At 42.5% G+C, this 27,508-nt stretch overlaps 1 non-coding gene across 1 annotated transcript; it reads left to right on the forward strand.

Annotated features, from left to right (window-relative positions):
- Window positions 1–13,060: 13,060 nt before the first annotated feature.
- On the forward strand, window positions 13,061–13,168 carry LOC132570642 (U6 spliceosomal RNA). Its single transcript, XR_009555348.1, has one exon. It is a non-coding gene; the product is annotated as a U6 spliceosomal RNA (small nuclear RNA).
- The last annotated feature ends 14,340 nt before the right edge of the window (window positions 13,169–27,508 follow it).

A 27,508-nucleotide genomic window follows, 5' to 3' on the forward strand; every position in this document is an offset into this window, starting at 1 on the left:
AGTCAGTTTTTGCAGATATTGACATTCTGTGTATTTCTTGTCACTATCTTTGTCAGTAATTCAGAGGAACACTAATAACAATGCAACAACAATCTTTTATTGCCTTTTAAAAGGTTCTGTAATGTGTAATTTATGGAATACACTTGCTATTATTTTTATTAAGTAGTCATATAATGTACAATATTCTGAATGCCAGCATGCTACTACAGCAGAGAAAAGAAACTTAAGCGATGTTAGTTGCAGATATTTTAGGCCCATGTCATATACAAATATTCTGAATGGCATTTAACTATATTACTGTCAGTGGGTGTGAGTCTTCAAAATCCATGTTATAGCTTCCTTATTCCCTGTCTGATTCCTCTTCTAAAAGGCATTTTATATTGTGTACAAAGCAGAATGTTCTGTAGTGTCTTCATTGCAAGAAGAATTTGATTTACATAAGCATTTTGAAATGTTACAGTGCAAATGTATCACTTAAAACTAATACAATCCATATATACCAATTACAGTTAACAGCCAAATTTTGTATATTATTCTTATATAATGATCATAAAGTATGTTATTCTAAAAGGCATTTTAACTCATTCTTAAGAGAACATAAGAACATAAGAGAAGCCATGTTAGATCAGGCCAATGGCCCATCCAGTCCAACATTCTGTGTCACACAGCGGCCAAATATATATATATATATATATATATATATATATATATATATATATATATATATACACACACACACACACACACACACACACATACACACTGTGGCTAATAGCCACTGATGGACCTCTGCTCCATATTTTTATCTAACCCCCTCTTGAAGGTGGCCATGCTTGTGGCCGCCACCACCTCCTGTGGCAGTGAATTCTTCTATTTTTGCCCACTTAATCAATACCAACTTTGTCAGAACTTGTGTATACATCTTTCCTTCTCATATGTATACTCAGTGGGTTACATACTGCATGGCATCATCCTAGTATTTGTGTCCTATAAAAGTACATATGGAAATTAGCTGATTTTAAAAAAAAATTGTTTAGGCTGAAGGGCAATTCACATTCCTTGCTAATTAGGAAAGGGGTTACATTTAATTGCTGTCTTGTTCATGTTGAAAGTGGTTGATTCATAAAAGGCACAAGATGAATGCCATCACAAGCCTTCAGATATAGGTTAGTTGATCATATGTAACCATGGAACTTCTGTTGGGCATGAAGAAGTTATATTAACTTTTTCAAATTAATTGACTCTGAATGCTTCCTGTGTGTTTCTGAGCACATTAAAAAGGATGACATGGAATCTGGCAAGTATATTATAGGTAGTAAAAAAGTTTCTAATTTTATAAGGTAGCATTCTAGGCAGGTAGACAAAATAGTTTTTAAAAGATTTGAAAATGGTATAACAGAAGTGCTTTAATAACTATTTTTGCGCCATTATCCTACTTGGTCAAACAGGTTTTGCAGGACTTTGAGGCACTAATAGAATTCTTCAAAATGATGACCACTGTAAATACAACGAACAGCAATAGCTGTTTTTGTACCATCTTCAAGACCCTGAAAAAATAATAATGTTTACAGCTAGGGACTATTAATTCATTAAGTAGTCTGTTTCTAACATGTTTTATTATGCTTGGCTGAGTTTTGTTTAGTAGGGAAATCTGATTAGCAAATTGATGCTTAACTACAAGGATAGCAAGAGGAAGTCATTTCAGAAGAGCAATGAATAATTGTTTTTAAAACAGTAACAGAACCTAGCGTGTAGTGGTGGAGCTTGGTCTGTCAATGTTGATTTTTTTTCCGGCTACAAAAAGTCAGCCATTAAGAATATACTATTTTTATTATATTTATCATATATCAGAATCATATCTATTATTATAAATGTAGTTGTATTAAGTAAATGTACCTACTTTGATTTGCTAATATCTGAGAAATAATTTGCCTTCTCTTTGGTGCAGCATAGCAAGACATCTATTTCAGTAACCTTTCCACTATGGCTTCAAGTCTTCTTTCCTGTGTAGTCAATTTAGACCCTATGTGGTTATGACTGCAATTTCATGACTAATATTGGTTAGAAATAGTCACAGCCATCATTACTTGGTAAATTTCAGCTACAGCTAATTTTGTATATTTGTTAACTAATGGATAGTCATCTGTCTGGAGCTAAGTACTAATTATTATTTTCTATTTCTACATGCATTCTAGCTTCTATTATTAGAGAATGAAAAGCTTGGAAGCTAAGTGAACATGCTATTGTGTGTGTGTTTCCACCCTGTTCTTTTTTTTTACATGATCTTGTAAAAAAACCTTCTAAGATAGATAATGCAGTGTGCTCTATTTTGCCTTATAATTTTAGCAGCAAACAACCCCAATCATTTCCCTCAGCTTTAGGAGATGTCATTAACTAATCTCTTAAACTACATGAATAAGTAAAATGATTTATTTGCAGTGTAAATGTTTTAAAACTTCTAAAAAATGTATCCAGAACCATTTAATTGAGTCCTGAAGTTATGTGGGAAATGAAAAGTGCTTCTGGCAAAGTAATAGCAGTTCTGAATATTCAAATAGCAAAGAAAGGAGAGTGCAGCTATAATTAGGATTAAGTATATGTAGGCTGCATTTATCACTGTTATTCTTAGCTTTTGGTAATCTCAATGTATCTTTTCAGAGTATTACAGGCTCCATGCTGCCTATGTATTCTTTTTTCATTGGTGAGTGTTTTGGGTCTAGTGTATTAATGTAACATTTTCTAACATTATGACTTGGTATTGCCATTTATGCTATAGTTTAGGAAATTTAGTGTAAACTTAACCTTTTCTGGGGAGTAAACCCATTGAATAGACACAAGTAGGATTCTGAATAGACCTATTTAGGATTGCTCTCTTAGATGTCAACATTTTAAAATTCACATTCTATTTATTTTGCTCTTTACTCTTAGATTATATTACACATGTTTCACAGCTTTATTAGGGTTGCTTTCTTGAATAGTTGAGCCTAGAAGGCCCTAAGTAAGGCTCAAGCTAGGCAAGAGCCAGTATTGTATATAGTGGTTAGAGTGATCAGATCAGTCTGGGGAGACCTGAGTACAAATCCCTACTAGTCATGAAACTTACTGGCAGACCTTAGGCCCATTCAGCCAAATTGCCTCTCAGGATTTGCGGCTGAGTGTGACACGTGTAGAATAGTAACCTGGGACTCTAACCCAGACCTGGGACTTTAACCCAGAAAGAACTGTCCCTCTGACAGAAAATACTCACACGTTTGGGTCCAGCAAGGATCGTTTATTGAAAAGCATGAATTGCAATGCATGGAGAGTTGAGAGCAGAAAGATCCACCCAGCAGCTCTAACTCTGTGTCGCAGCACAGCTTAATATATAGTCTATGCAAAAAACCCTAAAACCTGTGAGATCCTCCAATAAGAAGATCCCCTCCCATTCTAAACTAAACAGCACCGCGCATGCCCCAAGCCACGAGTGCATTTCCCCCTTCCCAAAATTTCCCTTTATCTTATCTCTCTGCATACCAACCTAGGTAGTGACCTGGTACAAGACTCTTTGCACAGTTTTCTGCAGCTTCTACAGCTTCAGCACATTCCTTTCTTCAGACTAGAGAGAAACAAGGGGCCTCTATCTCAAGTGGTTATAGCCTTCTAGAAAGAGGTGTTTTTATCTGGGTCTGTTTGGATCTTTTTCTGATCTGTTGCTCATTAAGCAAGATCTGTTTGCTTGGGCTGATGGTAGGCCTCACAGTGTGCAGTTTGTGCTGGGAAGTGGGGGTCATGAGACTCTGTACTTGTTGTGTCTTGCATTTCAATCACGAAATTACAACACAGCAGACGCTATGGAGGTGACCAGTGGAATTCCACTGGTCCCCGGATGTAGCTCTGCAAATACGCTCCGCCAATCAAGATCTGTGGTGGGAAGTTTAACTGGCCAGGATTGGACCTGGCCAGACTCAGGGTTGTTCCGGGGTATGTATATAATCGGGACCCGGCCCATGTTGCCCTGCCTTGTGATGTACTCGCTAATAAAGCATGTTGACTTCAACACGTCTCGTCACTCAGTACATTACAGTCCTGTAAGTCTCCTCCCAGGCCTTTGATGTGAGCCGAAGGGCAGGAGTCAAAGGACTCCTAGATTGCAGGCCCTGCATCACTCTAGATACCTTTATACCACTAACCAGCTATGAAGGTAGAAAGCCAGCAGGAGAGTAAGGACTACCCAGTTTTTAGCAGGGAGTGCCACATCTAGGATTATCTACCCACTGGGTGGAAATTGTGGGTGTGTGCTCGCTGCATGGAGCTCATGGCTCTTAGGGAGCAGGTTCATTTCCTTAAGGCTAGGGTTGTCCACCTGGAGAAGCTGAAGCAGAGAGAGAGAGGTTTGGGGAAGAGACCAGGGACTTAACAAAACAGTCCAGGTTAGGCTTCCCAACCCTCCTGCCCTGGCGGGGGACCCCCGAATTTTCAGCCTCCTCCCCCGCTCTTACAAAATCTGGGGGTGGGGGGAGAGAGAACATACCTGTAGGCATCATGTTGTTTTACAGCTTGGGATCCGTTTTTAAAATGTGTCCCTTTAAGGCTGCACAGGAAACAGGATGGGCCCCTCCCTTTCTTTTCCTGTGCAGCCTTGGTTTCGTTTTCACAGCGAGCAAATTCTGCTGGAAGAAGACCAAGTACGGTAAGTATTTGTATGTGTGTGTGTGAGAGAGGGAGGGGGCAGGGAGGTGGGATTCCCTGGTATGGAGGCCCTCCCCCCCCCCTTTAGAAAGCGTGGGGGGGAGGGAAATGTCTACTAGGCACTCTATTATTCCCTATGGAGAATGATTCCCATAGAGAATAATAGGGAATTGATCCATGGGTATTGGGGGCTCTGGGGGGGGCTATTTTTTGAGGTAGAGGCACCAGATTTTTAGTATAGCAGCTAGTGCCTTTCCCCAAAATACCCCCAAAGTTTCAAAAATATTGGACCAGAGGGTCCAATTCTATGAGCCCCAAAAGATGGTGCCCCTATCCTTAATTATTTCCTATGGAAGAAAGGCATTTAAAAAGGCATGCTGTCCCTTTAAATGTGATGGCCAGAACACCCTTGGAGTTCAATTATGCTTGTCACATCCTTGTTCCTGGCTCCACCCCCAATGTCTCCTGGTTCCACCCCCAAAGTCTCTTGGCTCCTCCCCCAAAGTCCCCAGATTTTTCTTTAATTGGACTTGGCAACCCTAGTCCAGGTCCTGTGCTGACAACTCTTCTACTTTTGTGGAAAGTGAGTCTTGAGGTCTCACAATCTTGAGTTTAGAAGGCATCAGTCTGATTTATACCCGCCCTTCTTTCTGAATCAGAGACTCAGAGTGGCTTACAATCTCCTATATCTTCTCCCCCCACAACAGACACCCTTTGAGGTGGGTAGGACTGAGAGGGCTCTCACAGCAGCTGCACTTTCAAGGACAACTCCTGTGATAGCTATTGCTAACCCAAGGCCATTCCAGCAGCTGTTAGTGGAGGAATGGTGAGTCAAATCCAGTTCTCCCAGATAAGAGTCCCACACTTAACCACTACACCAAACTGGAGGAGGAGGAGAAGTTATTAAAGCAGTCTCAGAATGGGTTACAATTGTCTTCCCTTCCTCTCCCCACAACAGACACCCTGAGGTAGGTGGAACTGAGAAAGCACTGAAAGAACTGTGACTGACCCACAGTCAGCAGCTGGCTTCATGTGAAGGACTGGGAAATCAAACCTGGTTCTCCAGATCAGAGTCTGCCTCTTTTAGCCACTACACCACGCTGGCTCTCAATGCTCCTTTTAACCACTACACTATGAAGGAAAGGGATTGAGAATATAAAGGCCAATATTGTAATGCCCTGTATAGATCTGGGGTGTGGCCTGATATGGAATATCATGGACAGTTCTAGTCACCATATCCCCAAAAGGTTATTGCAGAGCTGGAAAAAGTACAGAACGGAGCAACCAATAAGATTAGGGTGTTGGAGTACCTTGCCTACAAGGAAAGGCCGAGTCTGGGACTTTTCAGTTTAGAAAACAGATGATGTAAGGGGGAACATGTTTAGAAGCTTTTATGCTTGTAGTAGAGAGTGTTGACAAAGAGAAATTTTTCTCCCTCTCCCAAAATACTAGAACTCAAGGGCATCCAGGGCTGTAGCCAGGATTTGGAAGGTCAGGGGGCATTTACATTTTTCAGGGGGCACTTATGCCCCACATGACCTTTCCTCTAGTTGCTCCCCCTGCCCTCCCTCGCTGCCTCTCTGCCGCTGCCCTCCCCCACACACCAAATTGCTTCCAGGTCGGGGGCAGAAGCAGCAGGGCCGGATCTACATATTTTTGAGGGGGGGCGGAGGAAGTAAAAACTGGCACTTCTTTTTTTCCTTTCCCAGCACAAGAGGCTCTGAGCGGGAAGCAGATACACTAAATAATGAGCAGAAACATGACCAAGCACCCTCAGTTGCTCACAACCTACACATAGACACCACACCCTGCTCCAAGTACAAATGATTTTGCACAGTGCACAGGAAGCTAACATACCACGGCAATTGCCCCCCTCCACTGAAGCACACAATAGTTGGATAAACATTTTCCCTCCTCATCTTCTTTCCCACCCACACTTGCAAAAGAAGTCGATGCACAGGAAATCAATGCATAAAGGGCAGGAGTAGAAGCAAGAATAATCATCCCAACACAAGGGGCTTCGGACAGGAAGTTGAATACACCAAAGCAGCAGCCACACAATCATCCTTCGCCTAACATATGGGATTTTGCACAGGAAGCTGACATAGTGGAGGAGGGAAAGGTGTATGTTAAATAGTGGGTTAAATGCATGGAGAGGCGAGTTGCAGTGATCAAAGCTCTTTTATACACACAGGGCCGGTGCTAGGCTTTTTGGAGCCCTAGGCAAGATTCCCTACTTGTTCTCCCCCCCCCCATTTTTTTTTAAAGAAATGCTGTCCACTCTTGTCCCCAAGGGAAAACTTACAGGAACACTCCAGAACAGAAAAGGCACAATTTGAGGATGCACAGCAGTAAATGTTCCCTAGCACTTCCCTGCTCTCCAAAAAATTTTGCTCTTGTTCAACAAGAGATAGTTTGCCATGTTGCCCTAAACAAAAATCCTCCTCCACAAGGTCTGTTGAAGTCAGTGGGTTTAGAAGGGTGTTCAGTCTGCTAAGGACTGCACTGTAAAGACCTTCAACTCAAGGGTCCTGGAAATGACTCAGAAAACTAATCTGATATGGCCTATTTCAAAAGCTCTAAGAGCCTCCTTGCCTGTCTTTCTTTTCTTTTCCCTTTATGGCAGCAAACCACCTTGAACCTCTTAATTTAACTCAGTTAAGAACATTTTTATTATTTTTGAAACTTTATCGAAATGGCTAAAAGTTTTACAATATGATCACAAAGACAAGATACACCAAAAATCAAAAGACAAAATGTTAAGAAATCACACACACACATATATAGACCAATTATATAGAAATTACACCAAATATAACAAATTTGACAATTATAATATTTCTAGTTTTAATAAACACTAGCTAAATAATTAAGTTTAAAGAAATATACAACAAAACTACTAAGCTTACTACAGAGTCCTGCTGGATCAGATCAGTGGACCATCTAGCCCACATCCTGTCACACACTGACCAACTAGTTCCTTTGGAGGGTCAGAAACAGGGCAGAAGTCTGTTTGAATACTTGGAAAAAATATACTAAATATGGTGATGAGAGAAAGCCATTATGGATTATGCCAACTGAAGTCATATAGTTGTCCTTAGATCCACAGGAAGACAAATGGTTATCATATAAACAATTGCTAAAAATACAGGAAGGCAGGGTGGAATTAAAACCGGCAGAATTGCAGGACAAACTTAATTGGTACCAATTACAACAGATTAAAAGTTTGGTGGAGCAAGATATTAGAAATACAGGAATAAGACAAAAGCAAACAGAACTGGAAAAAGTGCTGTTGGGTGAGAAAATTGATTTCAAAGGTCTATAAGTTATTATTGAAATGGTCTACAGTAGACGAAGTAGTGAAAACACAAATGATAAAATGGGCAATAAATATAACAAAGAAATACAAATGGAGACATGGGAACACCTATGAAAGAACTCTATGAAATTACGTGTTACAACATAAAAGAGAACTGTTTCAAAATGTTGTATAGATGGTATATGACACCTAAGAAATTAGCAAAAATGAATAATCAAATATCAGATAGGTAATGTAAAATGTAAATGTAAAAAATGTAAAAAAACCACAAAGGTTCTTTCTACCATATGTGGTGGACTTGCGATAAAGTAAAAAACTTTTGGCAAATGATTCAACAAGAGATCTCTAGAATCTTGGGTTATGATATCAAAAGAGCACCAGATATCTTTCTGGTGGGATTACAAATGGAAAGTTTTCCGAAGCAAGATAGGACATTGTTGTGGTACTTGCTTTCAGCTGCAAGGACATTATATGCGCAAATGTGGAAGCAAGATAAAATGGCAGAGAAATGGGACTGGATCTTAAAAGTGTTACACTGGAGTGAAATGTATAAACTTACTAGAATCTTAAAAGACTGCAATTCAGAAAAATTTAAGGATGATTGGAAGAAATTTCAAAAATATGTTGAAAAGCAATGGAAAGTCAAGAGACATTTAGTGGTTTTTGACAATATTATCTGAACTTTTTAAGGGGAAGATAAAATGATAACATGGTTTTCTGATCTGATATATAACTTAGAAGTTAGACTATGAGATAAATATAGGGTTAATTTTAATAATAATCAATATATACTTGGTTTCTTTTATATTAAGGTAAACAGAAAGAGAAGATTCTATAAGCGTGAATTTTACCTCTTTTTTTCTTTTTAATTGTATTAAGCACCGGCGAAGGTCAAGAAATAGAGGGCTGGGGGGAGGTGGAAACTTTGTAATGTATTGATCAGTATTCTGAAATTTATATTTGATAGATGTCTTTCAATATGTTGCAAAAATAATATTTTTTTTTTAAAAAAAGAAAGAAACAGGGCAGAGGCTGAAGCCTTTATAAGAACATAAGAAGAGCCCTGCTGGATCAGACTAGTGATCCATCTGGTTCAGCATCCTGACACTGTGGTCAGCCAGTTCACCTGGATGGCCAGTAACAGAGCACAGAGTTCAAAACCTTTCCCTGATGTTGCCGCTTGGCTATGTGATTCAGAAGCTTAGTGCCTCTGAATGTGAACATTCCTCTCAGTCACAGTGGTTAGCAGCCATGAATAGGCATATTCCCCATGAATCTATCTAACCCCCCCTTTCAAAATGTGTATTCCTATGGCCATCACTATATCTTCTGGCAGTGAGTTCCACATTTTAATCATACTGTATGGAAAATAGTATTTCCTTTCGTCTGTCCTGAACCTACTGTCCATCAGCCTCATTGGATGCTCTTGAGTTCTAGTATTTTGGGAAATGGAGAAAAAAGTTCTTTTTTTCAACACTCTCCACTCCGTTTGTAACTTTATAACCCTCTATCATACCCCCTTAGGTTCCTCTTTTCTATATAGGAGCTTTACAATACAGGTGATTTTATTCTCAAGCCCTTTCCTAATAATCCCTAACAAACCCACTGCTGCAGCACACTGGGTTGACACCTTCACTGACCCCAAGATCTTGTCCGGTCTCACGAAGTTCAGTCCCATTAGCCTATACTAGAAGTTGGGATTGTTTGTCTCATTGTACATTACCTTAACACTTGCCAACACAGAGCTTCATTTGCCACATTGTTGTTGACTCACCCAGTTTGTGAAGATCCTGTTTGATGACTCAGGTTTGGTGAGTTTATATTCAGACTCAGATTTATATTCAGTCTTTGAACCTCTCTATCACCAGACGGAAAGCTGGGGGGCCCTTGGCCCAATGCAAGGCACCAGCGTAGCTCTAGGCTCCAGACCTCCAGCATGCACCTTACAGTTGCCTCTGGCATGCCTAGGCACAGGAAGGTTTGCTGGGCATGGGGGGGTCGTAGCTAAATGAAGCTCAACTCTAAAGAAGCAAATCACACCAAAGTTGGGGGTGGAGACTGGGAGAAGGTCAGCCACCGTGACTGGAGTTTACAAATGGTCCCTGCCTGGTGGGAGCACGCTTTAAAAGAAGGCTGTGTGTTTGCAATTCAGCTGAACCCTCAATGTTGCACCATGGCAAGTAAAACTCTCTTGCAGTTTGCACTAAAAGGGTATTTACATATTCAGAATATCAATTTGCAAGAAAGCTGTGCTTCTGCAGGAAGGGAGGATCCCTGTAATCCTTCAGAACTGGAAAGGGAAGAGGAGGGGAAAACGTTTCTTTCTGCTGAAAGCAACACAAAACCCAAAGCTATAAAGGGAAACGGAGTGGGGTGAAATACAATACCCCCCATACACACTCACTCACTCCAAGCAGGGAGCTTCTGCTTCTGAAGAAAAACAGCATTGCAAATTTACCTGGATCTTGAGCATTTACCAGCATACGGGCAGGTCATAGGCACTTAGGGAAGCTTGCAGGTGATGAACTCGGGAAGGGGGGGGGCGGTTTCCCTTCAACGATTCTTGTCATCAAGGGCAGGGGGGAGAGAGATTCTGAGCCCCTCAGCCAATGGCAAGAAGCATGAGCGGGGGGGGGGGGGGGCGCTCAGTGCCTGAACTCTTGCTGTGGCAGTGGAAGGGGGAAATTTAAATGCTGCAGCCATTTTTCAGATAGAACCAGGTAGCATTCTGCAGGAAAACAGAGGAGTTGGCAGTAAGCAGAGTTCAGTGCCAAAATTATTTTTGATTCTGCAAGCATTTTAATGTTTGGTGTGTCCTTAAGACATTAAAAAAACCAAAATTTCCTGTGAGTCCTGCCCCCCCCCCCAGACTGGAAAATACCCCTGGTACTTCAGCAGCCTCTTCCAGGGGAAAAGGCCGAGTGGCTGCTGAGGTGGTTGGTGGTCAGTGGCTGCGAAATTTAACCCCTCATAAGGTGGAGTCGCTCCAGCTGCCAGAGGTGGGGGGAAGGGTGCAGCAAAACTCTGCAGGCCAAGTGGCTGGGCTGCGGATGCACCTCTCCCTGCAACCAGAGAGGTTTGTCGGGTATGTATGTATGTGTGTGTGTGTGTGGGGGGGGGGCTTACTTGAAGTAAAAAAAATAAATCCTGATGTGCAGCAAGTCAGGTGCCTCGCTGCCACCCCCCCTTTCATGCACACAACTAAACTAGTCTGTCTGGCCTGTGGCAGAAGCAGCCCCCAGCTCCCCCTGGGAGTTAAAGTTCCCGCAAAACAGTTGATTGGCGGGTCCTTTAACTCTGGCAAGAGGCCCGCAAGCGACCTCTTCACCACCTGAATTACTTCTGGGGCTCGCTGCAGCCCCGGGAACCATGACAGAAGCCTCAGGGGCTGGTTGGGGCCCCCGAGAAGGGGCCTCGCTCAGAAGTTGGGGGGCTGTGCTTCCACAGGCCCCCTTGTAACTATGGGCCTGAAGGCATCTAGTGAAGCTTATGGGTAGTAGGTTCAAGATGGACATAGAGAATGATTAAAATGTGCAATTTGCTGGCAGAGGATGTAGTAAATAAACAGCTTTAAAAGTGGATTAGATAGATTCATGGAGGGTAAGTCTATCAATGGCTACTTGCCATGATGATTGAGGGGAACTTCCACATTCAAAGGCACTAAGCTTCTGAATCCCAGAGCCAAGAGGCAAAATCAGGAGAAGGTCAGGGGAAGCCTCTATGCCCTGTTGTTTGCCATCCACAGGAACTGGATGTTCACTGTGTGAGATGGGATACTGGACTAGGTGGACTATTGGTCAGATCCAGCAGATTATGTACTTGTGTTCTTATTAGGTTTCCCAGCCTCCAGGGAGGGACTGAAGATCTCCCACTATTAGAATTGATCTCCAGACAACACAGAAAATGGCTGCTTTGGAGAGTGGGCTATATAGTATTGTACATAGCTGAGGTTCTTCCACTCCCCAAACTTAACCTTCTTCAGGCTCTGTCCCAAAAATCTCCAGGTATTTCCCAATGCAGAGCAGAGAACCCTAGTTCTTATGTTATGTTGTATAAATGTGCTCATCCACTGAAATCAAATTTGTAGGCCCTGTTTTGGATGTCCTACCTTTTAGATCAGGGGTGTCAAACATCCATCCCATGGGCCAGAACTGGCCTATTAAGGGCTTTGATCAAGCCCGCAGAGCTGTTTTCTCTCCCCTCCTCTCCCTCCTGTTCTTACCCTTTGAAGCTCTTACATCTCCCAGACTCTTTGAAACTCTGAGGCTGAGTCTCTTTCAGTTCTTTCAGTTTCATCCTCTGAGATTCAAAGGCTCTTTGAAGCATCCTTTGAAGCTCCCAGGCTGAGTCTCAGTTCCCCTGCTCTTCCTGCCTTTCTTTGCTGGCTGCTGCAAGGAAAATGTGGGGTGGATTTGTCTGTCCTCTGCAATGGTTCCAAATGGAGTAGTTACATTTTCAGTGTTCCTATAGGTACCTGAAATTTATGCTTCCTGGAGTTGTGTTCTTGCAAACAAAGGGTTCATGCTTTCAGCCAGTTTATCTCTGCTGAATTGGAGATAATCTGAGTAGACTGGGAAGGAGGGGAGAGAAGTTTGCAATGCCATTTCATTGGAAGAATTTTAAGCATGTTTGTATTTTAAGTTAAAAATTATCTTTAATTGTGTTTGTGTCCATTGTAATGTTTATATCTCCACTACCTGGCATTATATTTTTTACACTCATGGCCCAGCCCCAAAAGGCCCTATTTGTGTCAAATCTAGCTCTCTTAACAACTGAGTTTGGCTCACCTGTTTTAGATAATAAGTAGACGATTAATGGTAGCTGAGCATTTTCACTTGTTACTTTAGACTCACCACTTTTTTTCCCCCCTAAAAGGGGGTTTGCAGGGCTGGCACCAGACTTCCAAGGCTGGTGTCCCATCCCGGGCAGATTCCATTCACATAGTGCTGTCCCACTCTTGGCTTCCTAGGTCTGCACAGTCTGGGAAAGCCAAGAAAGGCCTGTGTGCTAAGAATCAGGCATAATTCCTGAGCTATTTATTCTACGGAAAATGGGCAGCAAAGATGCTAAGATATACTTTGGTAGCACATATACTACAATTGGAATGATACAAAGAAGATTAGCATGACCCCTGCACAAGGATGACACGAAAAATAAAAGGTATGGAAGGAACCAGTTTTAAAAGGAATGTGGGGGTGGAATGGTGGAAAAACTGGGACAACACTGGGATGTTTATGAAGTTGTTTGAATATAAGGGAAGAAATCAGGGAATGGAACATCAGGGAATGAAAATGGAATTCTAAGGCAGTCTGGAAAATGCCTCTGTTTTCACAATGTGATATGAACCTGCAACATAGGTCAATTAGCTGACACATTATCTAGCTCTTATTTACATAGCAAAGTTAGTGTTTGTTACCATAGGAAATAAAGGATACAATTTCCATCTTGTATTTCCTACTTGATTTATTTTTTGCACATTTCTTATGTACCCAAATCTGTTTAGTTTGTCAATTACACAAACAGTAGACTACTTAAGTTATTAACTATGTCCATTGATATCTAACAGTAATTCAGAATCAATATTGTTGCAAAGCTTGGTGTTGTGTATTGTTCTTGCTACTAACCATGTTTTCAAAACAGAAGTAAACTGCTTCCCAAAATATTTGAGAAATTATTCCCCTTTCATGTGCAATATGCTTGTCTAGAGAAATTGCAACAAATGTACACAGAAACAAATTGACCGTTCTACTGTGCAGAATGTTATCCACATTGCATTCTCTTTTCTTATGCAGATGCTTCCCCAAGTCCAAAGTGAACCAAAATTCCTAGTACTTATTATGGTTAGCTATAGTGTATTTTTTTAAAAAATAATAATACATAAAATTGTGTTGACTGATATATGCTTTGTATTTTGAAACAACACAACAAAGGAAGTGGGGAGTGGTTTTCATGGGTTTTACTTTTCACTCATGAATAATTTTGTTAGTAATAGTATGAACAGTGTCTGCTAACTTAAAATTTTCCATGGTTAGCATTTTTAGAAAGAGAGTATTTTCTGTCTTTTCTACATTAGCAATAAACACAGTATCTAGAAGTAACATTGACATCAACTTCAATGGACTGTAATTCCACATTAAATAAAATGAAACTTTTAAACATAATTTAAATTTCTTATGCAAGTGTGATTGGCATGTCTTCAGGTCTACTGTACTAGTATTGTTTTAGGTGGTGCTCATGATTAAGAAACTATGTAATTTAAATATCTTAAATTCTTTCCGGGCTGTAAGTGTGGCTCATGATAGGGGAGAGAAACCAAAATGAAACACTTGCATTTATACTACATATAAGTTAGTAGATAAATATCTGTAAAATCCCATGCAAGTTTGCTTGACTCACAAATAATTTCCATTTATTCTGTGGGGCATACTACCAGGCAGGGCCGGATTGAACCCTGTGGAGGCCCCTAGGTAGTCAAAATCTCAGGCACCCCCTTGCAAATTATCTCAGAGTTGGAGGGACCACCCCACTGCCTGTAGTCCCCACTGCAGCCTGCAGGCACCTTCTCAAAAGCCCCTTTGACAAAGCTGTGGGGGAGAGGCAGAGAGAGGCAAACTTGGCAATGACACCAGCAGCAGCCTCACCAGGCAAATCGGGCAAAGAGCAGCTCAGTTGCTGGCTATGTGTGCAGACTGGGAGGGCTACAAGGGGGGGATTGGGGGGGAAGCCAACCTGGGCCTTTAAAAAAATGGGGGCCCATAGGCCAGTGCCTACTTGGCCTAATTGTTAATCTGGCCCTGGATGCCATCATCAGCCACACCAGGCAAGTTGAGCAAAGAGCAGCTTAGTTGCTGGCTGCATGTGCAGGCTGGTAAGGCTGCAAGGAGGGGGGGAAACTGGGGGGAAGCCAGCCTGGGGCCCCTAAAGGTGTGGGGGTCTATAGGCCAGTGCTTACTTGGCATAATTGTTAATCTGGCCCTGCTACCAGGTAAGTGATTTTAGGATTGCAGCCTTAGTATGCCAGGATCCAACAAACAGTTCATATTTTTTTCTGCATGTCCAGTTGTCTTTAAACATACTTTCATGACAGATAGCAAATCATTTGAAACTGTGGAGGCATCTTTTTAAAAACATTTGTGATATGTACCAAGTTTCCTCCTTCTGTGCCATTGCACAGTCTCCCAGAAGTGACACAGGGAGGAGAAGGAGCACCTCTATGCATAGAATTCTGGTAGAGTCCAGGGTTGGCTCTAGAGGTGCCCTACAGCCTATCTTGGAGCTCCATGTTGGCAATACTAGAGGAGTGAGAAGCTCATTCTGAGCAAGGCTCTTTGTTATTTGGGGGGAGGGGCTACAGTGTGTCTCTAGCCCTTTTCAGCAGATATGGGAGAAGATGACTGGCCAGTCATCTTTTCCCACATACTTCCCTTTGTGCATCTGGTGCCCCAAGTGACTGCTTGAGTCACTTCACCATTGAACCACCCTTGGGAGAGGTCCAGTTTTAAATTTGGTGTGTGTGTGGGGGGGGGGAATGACATTAACTGATATTCAACAGTCATTCAGCCTTCCCAGTGCTCTTCCACTGCCCAGTATTGCCTTTCAGTTAAAGAAAAATCAGGAAGACAGTTGATGCTGATTCTATATAATCTGGTTTACTATAAACCACACCCTCTTGATTCATGCACTTCCATGTATTTTATCAAAATTCCTAGAAACTTAGATTTTTAGATAATTCAAAAATAATTTTGTACAGTTCTCTTTTGGAAAATCCAGCTGGAAAATGAACCTCTCTAGACAAAAGATTACTGTGTTTAACTTATTCTTAAAAATAGGTTAAGTAAGATAAATTGACAGGATTAGCATTTATGAGCTTTTAACAAGATTGGTACTGGGCCAGGCTTGAAATGTGCTCAGTGCATAGACAACTTATGCTTGGAGATCTGTTCTGTCTGCATCAGACAGAATTCTTTTTTTTTTTTCCTGCTTAGAGATTATGAATGTAGACCATCACCTCACACAGCTAAATCACACAGAAAAATTTTGCCAGGAGAGAAATTAGTATGTTTTCCTAGTAACTTTAAAAAAAATGGTTCAGCACCATTCATGTGGAACATCTGTTCACTGTTGTGAAATGCTTGGCTTCATTTTACTTTTTTGAAAGTATGTATTTTCTCACAATAAATACTTCAACATAATAACACTAAGACCACTCCAGGGGGTGAGATAACCAACCCCTGCTGGGTCTTGTTGCTTAATTATGTCCCCTAGCTACTTAATCTTTTAATGCAGGAGAACATAACTAATTTAATTAGGTGTCTTTATGTTGACAGAAAGCTTTATAACCAATAAATTCAGGGAGAATGATGTGCCATGTGTCCTTTTATTCATTATCATTTCAGAGAAGGTCTACTGTATATGCCTGGCCTTGTTTTAGTCTATGTATTAAAATTACAATCTGTATAAAGGTTAAACATAACAGAAATGATGACACTTTTTACAGTTTCCTATACAGCTGTACTAATTTTACTAATCACAAAATTATTCAGGAATAAACTGTATTTAAATAGAGACAAAAGTGTGAGCTGTTCTGTTTTCAGGGATACCACTTCACAGATGTGTACTGTCTGTTCTGATTACATCATGGCTACAGTCACTTAGGCAGCCATAGCAATGCCATGCTTGGGAGAAGGTGAGGTCAAGGCTATCCTCAGGCTGTGCTAACTAGTGGCCAAAACTTTGAGTGGGAGGTTGATTCATTGATGGGACACCTGCATGCCTGCTTGCACCCACTTAGATTGATCAATGTAATTTCATCAGCAAGAAGATGTCTACCTGAGCTCGGAATCTAATTACTGTCAAGCTGTTAGGAGGCCTTGATTGCCTTTACTGGCCTTTATTAAATTTTTCATACCAACCTGCAACAAGCATGGTGAAACCTCCATACTCCCAGCCCTAAGGCTGTAATCCTAAAATTACTTATCTAGCCTTAACATTTTCTGTGGGGAGGGGCACATGCTCCTGACATGCTGATGTCATCTGGTAGTCACCTGACAATTAGCTGGGCAGAATGCAATGTGTGATGACCACTCACCAGCTACCCAGTCTCCTCCCCTGACCTGTCTTACATCACCAAGACTAGCCAAGGCCTTCCCCTTGTTAACTTTTGTGCCCATGGTTGAAAAGCATACACTGCTCCATCAAGACTACTTCAAGGCAAGCATGCCCTGTCCAGCCAAAGCTGGCTGAATTACATGACACTCTCAACAAGATCCTCCCTTGCCAGTCTGGCACAGACATGGCGAGGCTCAGCTCTCACTGGGTCACATGACACCAGCAGCGAGGTCATGTGACCCATGGTGGACTGATCTGGTTGGTGCAGGCACCATGAGGCACCAGCCTGTACCATTCGCCATGTGTACATGGCCAGCCGGTGCAGCCAGCCAAGCTCAACCACTGGCCTGCCTAATCAGCCTGCCCAGACTGGCAGATGGTATTTTTTAAAAGGCTACCTTCCTCCCCTTTTCCTGCCTGCCTCCTACATGCCAAAACAGATGCAGTGGTGTGCTCCCCTCCTTGCCTCAGGCTTCTCTTGAACACTACAGCCCCTGCAGGCTCCCAAGCCCCTTCCTTGTTTAAGAGCCTCTGTATTGCTTCCTGCTGGCTGCAGGGGCAGCTCTGGGGCAGACCATTCCACTTGCCAGTTGCCCCAGGGTCCCAGGGGGAGGGAGTACTTGGAGGGTATGTGATGTCACCTCTAGAGCACCTTCATAACTATGGGCCTGAGTAAGCCCCACTGAATAAATGAAAATTACTTGTGAGTTAAGCAAACCTGTTCTTATACTTGAGTATTTTTATAATTCCTGAACCCCTATATTTCACCTCAATGAATTCTATACCTCACTTTAGGAAAAAAAATCTGGTTGTTTCACAGTTATTGGTAGCCTATTAGAGGTACTTTGAGTTTGCTTGCCCACTATCGAGGTTAATATCCCTAAATCACATGTTCTACTCCACCTAATTAGCAAGTGTGTCACTTTTCCAAGCTAGCCTGGCTGTGGAAGAGGAAGAGGTTTCCCCGGACACTGAGCTTAATTTCTCCCAACTGGTTATGATTTTGGGGTGAGTGTTCTGAACCCAAGTTAGGGAGCCCACACATGTCTAAGAATACAAATGTAGTAACACCCTCCCCTTTCTCACTCTTGCTCTCCTTTGTCATTGAACTGGTGGTCTGCTTTCAGCACCTGGCTGAATACTGTTTGCAGGGAACAATAGCTGGGGGTGCATGAGTGTGATTATAGCAATCAATTGGTGCTCAAGGCTGTCTAGCTGTTTAATGAATTTGTATAAATAACAACAAAACACACATACAGTGGCGTCACTGGGGTGGGTTGCACCCTGGGGCCAAGTGCGTGGGTTGCACCCTGGGGCCAAGTCGGTTGCACCCTGGGGCCAAGTGTGCCGGACTCGGAGGGAAGAGCAGCAGTCCTCGTGCGCTGCCCAGAGGTGCTAAATCCCTCGCGTTCGAACAAAGGAAGCCTCCGCCTGGAGAAGCCGAAAGATTTGGGGACGGTAACCGTCCCGAAACTTGAGGAGAGGCGCTGCTCGTCCTGCAAACTACTTCTTCCATCAGTCCGTCCCTCCCAAGGCGCTGGCGGCGGCGCGGGCTTGTGCAAGACCAGTTGCTAGCCGAGAGCGGCGGCTGGGGGAGCTCAGCGCACCTGGCGAGAACCAGCGAGAAAGAAGCCCGCTTCGGGTCCTCGTCGCCTGCCCCCTCCTCCCCCGCCGCCAGCAGCAGCGCCTGCGGTGCGGAGTCTTCAGCACTGGCGCTCATGCGCACTGCCGGCAATGCTCCTGCGCTACCCCTCACCCGCTCCTCCTCTTGCTGCTGCGAGCGCGGCCGATGCCGCCTGTTTTCCTCCTGCGTGAGGGACTCCCTCGCTCTCTGCCTGCCTGCCCCCTTCCCTTCCCTCCTGCGCCCCGCGCGTCTAAAGCCTCCTTTCCCTCGCTGGTTGGCTCGCAACGTCCTCCCTTCCCTGGTTTGCCTGCTCGCCCTCTGATGCCTGCCTGCGGAGAGCTGCGCTTTCCTCTTCCCTCCCGGCCTTCTCTCGCTTCGCCACTGCCTTGAAAGAGCCTCCCCGCGTCTCCCGCCAATAAAGACTGTGATTGCTTGCCGCCTGCTGCCTTCAAAGAGCCCTAGGGGGCCAATGAGAATGCTCTAGGGGGGGGGGGCAATGGCCCCCTTGGCCCTGCCCTAGTGACGCCTCTGCACACATAACCAGTAACAATCAGAATACAGATCACCAGTACCAACTGGTACTAGCTAAATTGTAGTACTAGCTAATCCTGAATTTACAAAAAGAAATATGTGTGTTTATCTGTATGAAACTGATGCATGATAGAACGCTGGAGAATTTTTCTTAGAGATCTAAGAGATTTTTCTTAGAGATTTTTCTTAGAGATCATATTGAACTACAGTCCAGGCTTACAGTTGTATCAGTTCCTTTTGAGGATGGGAGGGTTGTTGTTGTTTTAAATCAAATTTGGGATGGTCAAGATCAGAGTTTCCCTCTGAGCTTATTCTTGGCCAATCCCCAGTTGGAGGCAGAATATCCCCTGGTTTGGAGGCCTTCCCCCATTTCAGGGTCATCAGAAAGTGGGGGGGGGGGAGGGAAATGTCTACTGGGCATTCCATTATTCACTATGGAGACTGATTCCCATAGGGTATAATGGAAAATTGATCTGTGGGTATCTGCGGCTCTGAGGAGGCTGTTTTTTTAGGTAGAGGCACCACATTTTCAGCATAGCATCTGGATCCCCTCCTTAAAAAGCCTTCCATGTTTCAAAAAGATTGAACAAGGGGATTCTATGAGCCCCAGAAGAAGGTTCCCCTATCCTTCATTATTCCAAATGGAGGGAAGGCATTTAAAAGGAGTGTAGTACCTTTAAATGTGATGGCCAGAACTCCCTTTGGAGTTCAACTGTGCTTGTCACACCCTTGCTCCTGGCTCCACCTCCAAAGTCTCCTGGCTCCACCCCCAAAGCTCCCAGATATTTCTTGAGTCGGACTTGGCAACCCTACTTCTCAGCCAATTTGTCCCTACATTCCTGTCCCCTTCTACTCCAGGATGGCCTTTAGGATTTTATTGTTCATGTTATTCTGAAATCATATTTAATCCTTTTACAACAGTAATCTGTTTTGTAGCAAAGAATGATTCGAGGGTCAGTCTGTCTTCAGGCCACAATCATGAGCTGACCTTTATTGTTCATGTTATTCTGAAATCATATTTAATCCTTTTACAACAGTAATCTGTTTTGTAGCAAAGAATGATTCGAGGGTCAATCTGTCTTCAGGCCACAATCATGAGCTGACCTGCTAGGGCCTTCCCGTAGCCTTTTATTGAGTCATACAAGATAATCATGAATCATTGTCTGAGGTGGATAGCTGACATGTACAAAACTATTTGGTCAGATCATGGTACGTGCTCAAGAGCAGAGACCGATAATCATGTTTACTAAGATTAACATTTCTCCCTGGGCATGAACAAAGTTCGCTGTATCTGGTTCCCTATTAACCTCTCAGGTGTGCCTGAGAGATGAAGGAGAGAGGTAGAGCCACTACATTCCATCCTTTATTGTTTTTTAAGCTGATGGTCCATCTGCGCAAGAGCTTTATATACATATGGCAATTGATGTCGTGAAATAGGATTTGTGGGAGCAGTGCGAAAAATAGCAAGACATTGTTGCAATAATGAGGGTACACATTGAATTAAACAGCAACATAAAATCAATATGACAAAAACTAATATTCCATACAAAGAGTTTGGAGCCAGGCTCCTGAGGGAAGCCAGGACCATAAGCTGTTCCACCAGGAAAAGAGGATGTCTTGCTTGATTTGCTGTGTCAGTTGTTTGAGGGCTTGTATTTCATTTTCAATAACATGGCTATTGTCAGACAAATTAAAGCAGCACATCTGCTGTACAATTTCACAGCCTTGATGATGTAACAACAACAAATAATCGATTGCCGCTCGATTCTCTAAAATAGCATGACAAAGCTGTCGCTGTTCTACATTGAGAGTGGTCAGAGCAGTGGAGGTATGGTTCAATGCTTTAGCAACTACGAAAGCAAGTGCATTTATGTTACAAAAGTTGAGGGTGGCGAGGCCAGGGACACCTACAAGTGAGGCAGTGAGGGCCACATATTCAGCCTGAGATAATAATGCCATATCAGAAGAATCACAGGTAGAGTCTAAGGGGACAGTTTCTCTGCTAATGCGTGAGGTAGAGGGTTCTGTAACCCAGGATCTTTAAGGCAACACCACAGCAAGGCGACTTAACATACAGAAAGAGATATATTAGCAGGAATATAACTAAAAGTTCAACAGCCGCAAGAGAAAAACCACCCAGGGGGTAAGGGAATATGGCCATAATTACTGGTTACATTAATTGTTGTATTACATTTCCACAAGGGGGCACCTGTTTTCAGGCAACCATGCAATGGCTTATGGTGGGAGCAATTTAGCATCTGTGCACAAGTAAGATTTTCATGGTTAGCCACATATGGGGTATATAGAGTTAAGGCATCCGCTGGAAGCTTATAGGTGGGAATGCCCCAGTTGGGTAAAGTTGCATAAGAGACCTGGGATTCATTCAAAAAATTACCAAGAACTGTATTGTTTCCTACAGTTCCTAGAGCCTTGCAAATGGTAATGAGACAGGTCTCTAATAACATATGTAAATCAGTACGTTGTGTCAAACAAAAATGGGAAACATTGTTAATGTTAGCTAAGTGTTCCCAAATATTTAACTGAAGATGATCTCCAAAACTAATCGCCTTGACAGGAGATAAAATACATAAACGCAAACAACAAAGAACAGTCATGGAGTTCATTGTTAGCTGTGTAAAAACAGAAGCCACCAAGTTCTCTGGGGAGGGCTCTTGCCCAGCCTCTTCCAACGTTTTTTGAGCTTGATTAGATAGACACTTCACATCCCCCCATGTAATATCACGAGCCGTCTGGGTGTGTGGGTTTCACCATCTCCCTTTTGAGGCTGAGATTGAAATTGGGAATCGGATTTGCGAGACCCTGATGCCATGCCATCTATATCCAGGTGAACGCAATCTGTTGGAACCCACAAAGGACCTGCAAGAGAGAACACAGCAGCATGCCCGGGCCCCCAGGTATTAAGGGGAACTGGACTGTGCCAAGTTAATAAGACCGAATTCAAATGTTTCTGAACCCGCATTTGGGTAGGAACCCTCATTTTCACTCCTTTTAATTGTTTTTGAAGAGTGGTTTTCAATGTCTGATTAGCACATTCCACAATAGCTTGACCCATGGAATTATATGGAATACCATGTCAGATTTGAATGTTCCATTGTGTACAAAAATCAACAAATTCAGAAGAACTATATGCTGGGGTGTTATCAGTTTTCAACAGTTGCAGATGACCCATTACTGCAAAGGCAGAAATAAGGTGAGCCATGATATGTTTGGTAGCTTGACCACGGTGGGCAGTAGCCCAAAGATATCCAGAGTACGTGTCTACGCAAACATGGACACAGTGCCAGGGTTTCAGGGAAGCTATATGGGTAACATCCATTTGCCAAAGCTTATTAGGGAACACTTTCCCTATGAAGAAAGGTTAAAACGCTTGGGGCTTTTTGGCTTGGAGAAACGTCGACTGCGGGGTGACATGATAAGAGGTTTACAAGATAATGCATGGGATTCAGAAAGTGGAGAAAGAAGTCCTTTTCTCCCTTTCTCACAATACAAGAACTTGTGGGCATTCGATGAAATTGCTGAGCAGTCAGGTTAAAATGGATAAAAGGAAGTACTTCTTCACCCAAAGGGTGATTAACATGTGGAATTCACTGCCACAGGAGGTGGTGGCGGCGGCTACAAGCATAGCCAGCTTCAAGAGGGGATTTGATAAAAATATGGAGCAGAGGTCCATCACACTATTAGCCATAGTGTGTGTGTGTGTGTGTGTGTGTATAATTTTTTTTTTGGCCACTGTGAGACACAGAGTGTTGGACTGGATGGCCCATTGGCCTGATCCAGCATGGCTACTCTTATGTTCTTAAGATTTTGCATGGAATGGAGAAAGTAGAAAAAGAAGTACGTACTTTTCTCCCTTTCTCACAATACAAGAACTCGTGGGCATTTTATGAAATTGCTGAGCAGTCAGGTTAAAACGGATAAAAGGAAGTACTTCTTCACCCAAAGGGTGATTAACATGTGGAATTCACTGCCACAGGAGGTGGTGGCAGCTACAAGCATAGCCAGCGTTAAGAGGGGATTGGATAAAAATATGGAGCAGAGGTCCATCAGTGGCTATTAGCCACAGTATGTGTATATGTATGTGTATGTGTATATATATATATATATATATATATATATATATATATATATATATATATATATATATATATATATATATATATATATACATACACACACACATACATATATGTGTGTGTACATAGAAGATGACATTGGATTTGTATTCTGCCCTCCACTCAAGAGTCTCAGAGTGGCTCACAATTTCCTTTATCTTCCTCCCCCACAACAGACACCCTGTGAGGTGGGTGGGGCTGAGAGGACTCTCACAGCTGCTGCCCTTTCAAGGACAACCTCTGCCGGAGCTATGACCGACCCAAGGCCATTCCAGCAGGTGCAAGTGGAGGAGTGGGGAATCAAGCCTGGCTCTTCCAGATAAGAGTTCGCACACTACACCAAACTGACACATATGTTGGTCACTGTATGGTACAGAGTGCTGGACTGGATGGGCCACTGTCCTGATCAAAAAGTAATGAGAACCGTTTGGCAAGTGCTTTGGCATTCTGGTGAAAATAGCTGTGACTGAGAAAGGGATCAGTAAATAGGGAGGTAACACCTTTCAAGCCTTATCAGCATATTCATTGCCCTGCGCAATCACACCAGGAAGATTAGAATGGCTTTGAATAGTAGTAAAACAAAAAAGGATAATGCACCGCAAGAAATTAAAGACTGCAAGGTTAAAAAAATACAGCCAACAAATCAAAGTCAATTTGAGAAGTGATACATGCACCAGGAAGTTGATGAATCAAATTAAATGCATATAAGGTGTCAACTATTAAGTTAAAAGGCCTTTGTAAATAGAGTTGAAAGGCCATTGTTACAGCAGCAATTTCAGCCCATTGCACTGAGCCCATTGCAAAGTAAAGTGATTCTTTTACGCTTTCCCCCCAGCAAACTGGGTACTCATTTGACCAACCTAGGAAGGATGGAAGGCTGAGTAACCTTGAGGCAGCTACCTGAAATCAGCTTCCGCCGGGATCAAACTCAGGCCATGAGCAGAGCTTAAGACTGCAATACTGCAGCTTTAACACTCTGCACCATGGGACTCTTTCTGAATCCAAATTAACATTTTCCTTAGCCAATTTCGTCATCAATTCTACTGCTGTGTCAGGATTATCAACCTGTCTTCTGATTGCTGCCTGAAGACAGTTGATAAAGTCTAAATAGGGTTCTTGTGGCTTTTGACGGACAGTTGCAAAACTATGGGCTGGCTGCCCTTCTGTGGGTACCTTGGCAAAGGCCTGTAAAGCACATTTAGATATTATAGCAAGGGTCACAACAGGGAGCACAGTTTGTGCTTCAATAGTGCTGAACTGTCCAGATCCATATAGTTGTTCAACAGTATAAGCTCCATTGGAGCCATGCCCTTGAGCATCAGCCAAATTACAATATTCACTGTCCCATTCTACATACTGTCCAGGAGTTAACATCATCCTTATCATATTTTCCCAGTCTTGAGGAATGACAGTGTATCCATTAGAGAGTCCTTCCAAAAGACTCTGTACATAGGTTCCTCCTATGCCTGTATCTCTGATAGCCTTTTGAATTTCACTCAAAACAGAGTAGGGCAACACAGTATAGTTAACAACCTGCTGCCCATCTTCATTCTGTGCATATGTTACTGGGCATACCAATAAAAAGTCAGCCAACTCTTTCCCTGTCAATGCACCCTCTTCCTGTTCCTGTCGTACCTTTTTTGGAAAGGCACTTTCCACAGGTTTTTGTTCCTTATGTCCAATATCTGCCAGAGGGACAGGAGGAGTGGCAGCAGGAGGATGCAACTGAACATTAGAATAGGCGCGAGGTGGCTGAGTGCTAGGTATAGAGGGGGAGAGGACGTCAGGACCATAGGTACCAACAGCATGATAACAGTGGAACCACAATTGCAAGATTTCCACTGGAGCTATTTCTCTGCCAGTCAGATACCCTGAGGGAACCGCCCTCCGGGTACCAAGGGCATTGCTGCCCGATTTCTTTTACCAGCCCCTGAACTTTAGACTCAGAACTAGCCTGCCCCGCCTTTCTAAGGAAATAGGTCAATTTCTGGCATGTGCTTTCTGTCCCTGAGAAAGCGAAATTCCCATACTCACTCTGAAGGGGATCCCCGAAGGAATGAAAGTGGTGCACCAAAGTGTGTTCCAGATGGAGCGAGTAGGTTGTGGTCCCTGTTCGGGCGCCACATATAGCAAAGAACGATTCGAGGGTCAGTCTGTCTTCAGGCCACAATCATGAGCTGAGCTGCTAGAGCCTTCCCCTAGCCTTTTATTGAGTCGTACAAGATAATCATGAATCATTGTCTGAGGTGGATAGCTAACATGTACAAAACTATTTGGTCAGAGCATGGTACGTGCTCGAGAGCAGAAACCAATAATCATGTTTACTGAGATTAACATTTCTTCCTGGGCATGAACAAAGTTTGCTGTACCTGGTTCCCTATTAACCAAGGATCAAGGAGCGAGGCAGAGCCACTACACTGTTTTTCATCCATACACTGAGATGCTGAAGACGTTTACCACACTTTAAGCATCTTTTCTGTGGCTGTGTGATTAGAATTGGTTCTATAAGTAGTTTTGTTTTGTAAATAACATGCTTAAATGTCAGTTAGTACATAAGATACACTAAATCTTAGCTAAAATGTTCAGGTTATATTCAAAATTATTTTAGTTGTTATTCTACAAGTATTATTAAATGTCAATAATACATTATTTGAGTTTAAAAATAAGGTTTCACAATAATTCCTGTGCATATTAGTCATGGGGAAAGCTTTTTCTTTGTTGGTTTCAAGCTTTCCCACTCAGGAGTCAAGGGCTATTTTTTTTTTTTTTTTACAAAAACACCACTTTTCAGGTAGTTTTTGATGAAAACATATCCTTACGTATGCAATTGCATCATCAAACAAGATCATATCACCGGCTGATTTTAGATTGGTCTTGAATCTGTAGATATTGAGAACAACTCATGTGTCATCTGAAACTTCAATAATATTAGTAAGATTATTGTCATTCCATTTCAATTTAATTGATTTCTTCTATTCAAGGTACTGAGAGTGATTCCTGGCACAATTTTATGGAAATAAATTACACTGAAACCAACTTAACTATTGTGTTACTAATATAACTTTTGTAGAAGCACTAGAACTATTTGGTCTTATACGAACGCAGCTTGTTAATTTTAAAGGAACATATGTATTAAAAACCTGTGTCACTCTTGCAGCCTTAATTATTAAATTCTTAAGCTAAGCACCATGTTATAATTGGATCAGACCATATGGTAATATTATAGTCTACAATTTGTTCATATGCTTATATAGTGGGTGTTTATAGCCATCCCAAGTATTTAGAGGAACTAGTATATTTGCCCTATGAGGCATTTCTTTTAAACCTTCCATACAGGATGCAAATAAACAATTCCCCCGTTTTCTGTCATCAGTTGTCAGATGATGTACAATAATAATTGGTAGATATAATTAATTTAAAAATAATAAGGAAATGTAAAAAACTTTTATTTTAACTTGCCAAAACATGCTACAGATTACAATTTTAATTATTTAGAAACATGCAAAAGGAAAGGATCAAAAATGTTTTACAGACTGCAGTCACACAGGCAAATAATGTATCCTAATCCTAAAAAACTCGTCCCCCCACAAAAAAATCTACTAAATAAACAAATATAGGTATCCTACAGTACAATCCTGAGGGGGGCAAAAGCTTTCAGGGAGCCAAGTGACCCATACATCAGTGTAAATCTGAGATACTTGAGTATAAGGGCCACTTATGATGGTACAGGCACCCAGTGCCACTCCGTTGCTCTTAGGCATTGATTGTGGGCCACGGCAGCCGCTCATTGGTACAGCCGAGGTGTAGGCCCCTGCACCAGTATGGTTGTGGGCAGTTTTGTGGTGTGACTTATGTTAGTCAGCCCCTTGAGCCCTTTCAGTCTGGGAATGCTTCCTGCCAGAGACAGAAAGTTACACTAGCAGAAAACATGGCATACCCCATAGGCACCAATTGAACATGAAAATCAAGTCTTTCTCCCACTGCGACAGCCTAATTCAGCTTGGAGTAGCTCAGGATGCCAACTCGACCAATTATTAGGCTCAACCAATTATCACAATCCCTATGGTAGCCAAGCCCCTTCCAAAGCATACAATTGTGCCCCCCTACATGAACTTCAGCCAGGAA

This window comes from Heteronotia binoei, chromosome 4 (genome assembly GCF_032191835.1).
Source record: "Heteronotia binoei isolate CCM8104 ecotype False Entrance Well chromosome 4, APGP_CSIRO_Hbin_v1, whole genome shotgun sequence".
In the NCBI taxonomy this organism is placed as follows: Eukaryota; Metazoa; Chordata; class Lepidosauria; order Squamata; family Gekkonidae; genus Heteronotia; species Heteronotia binoei.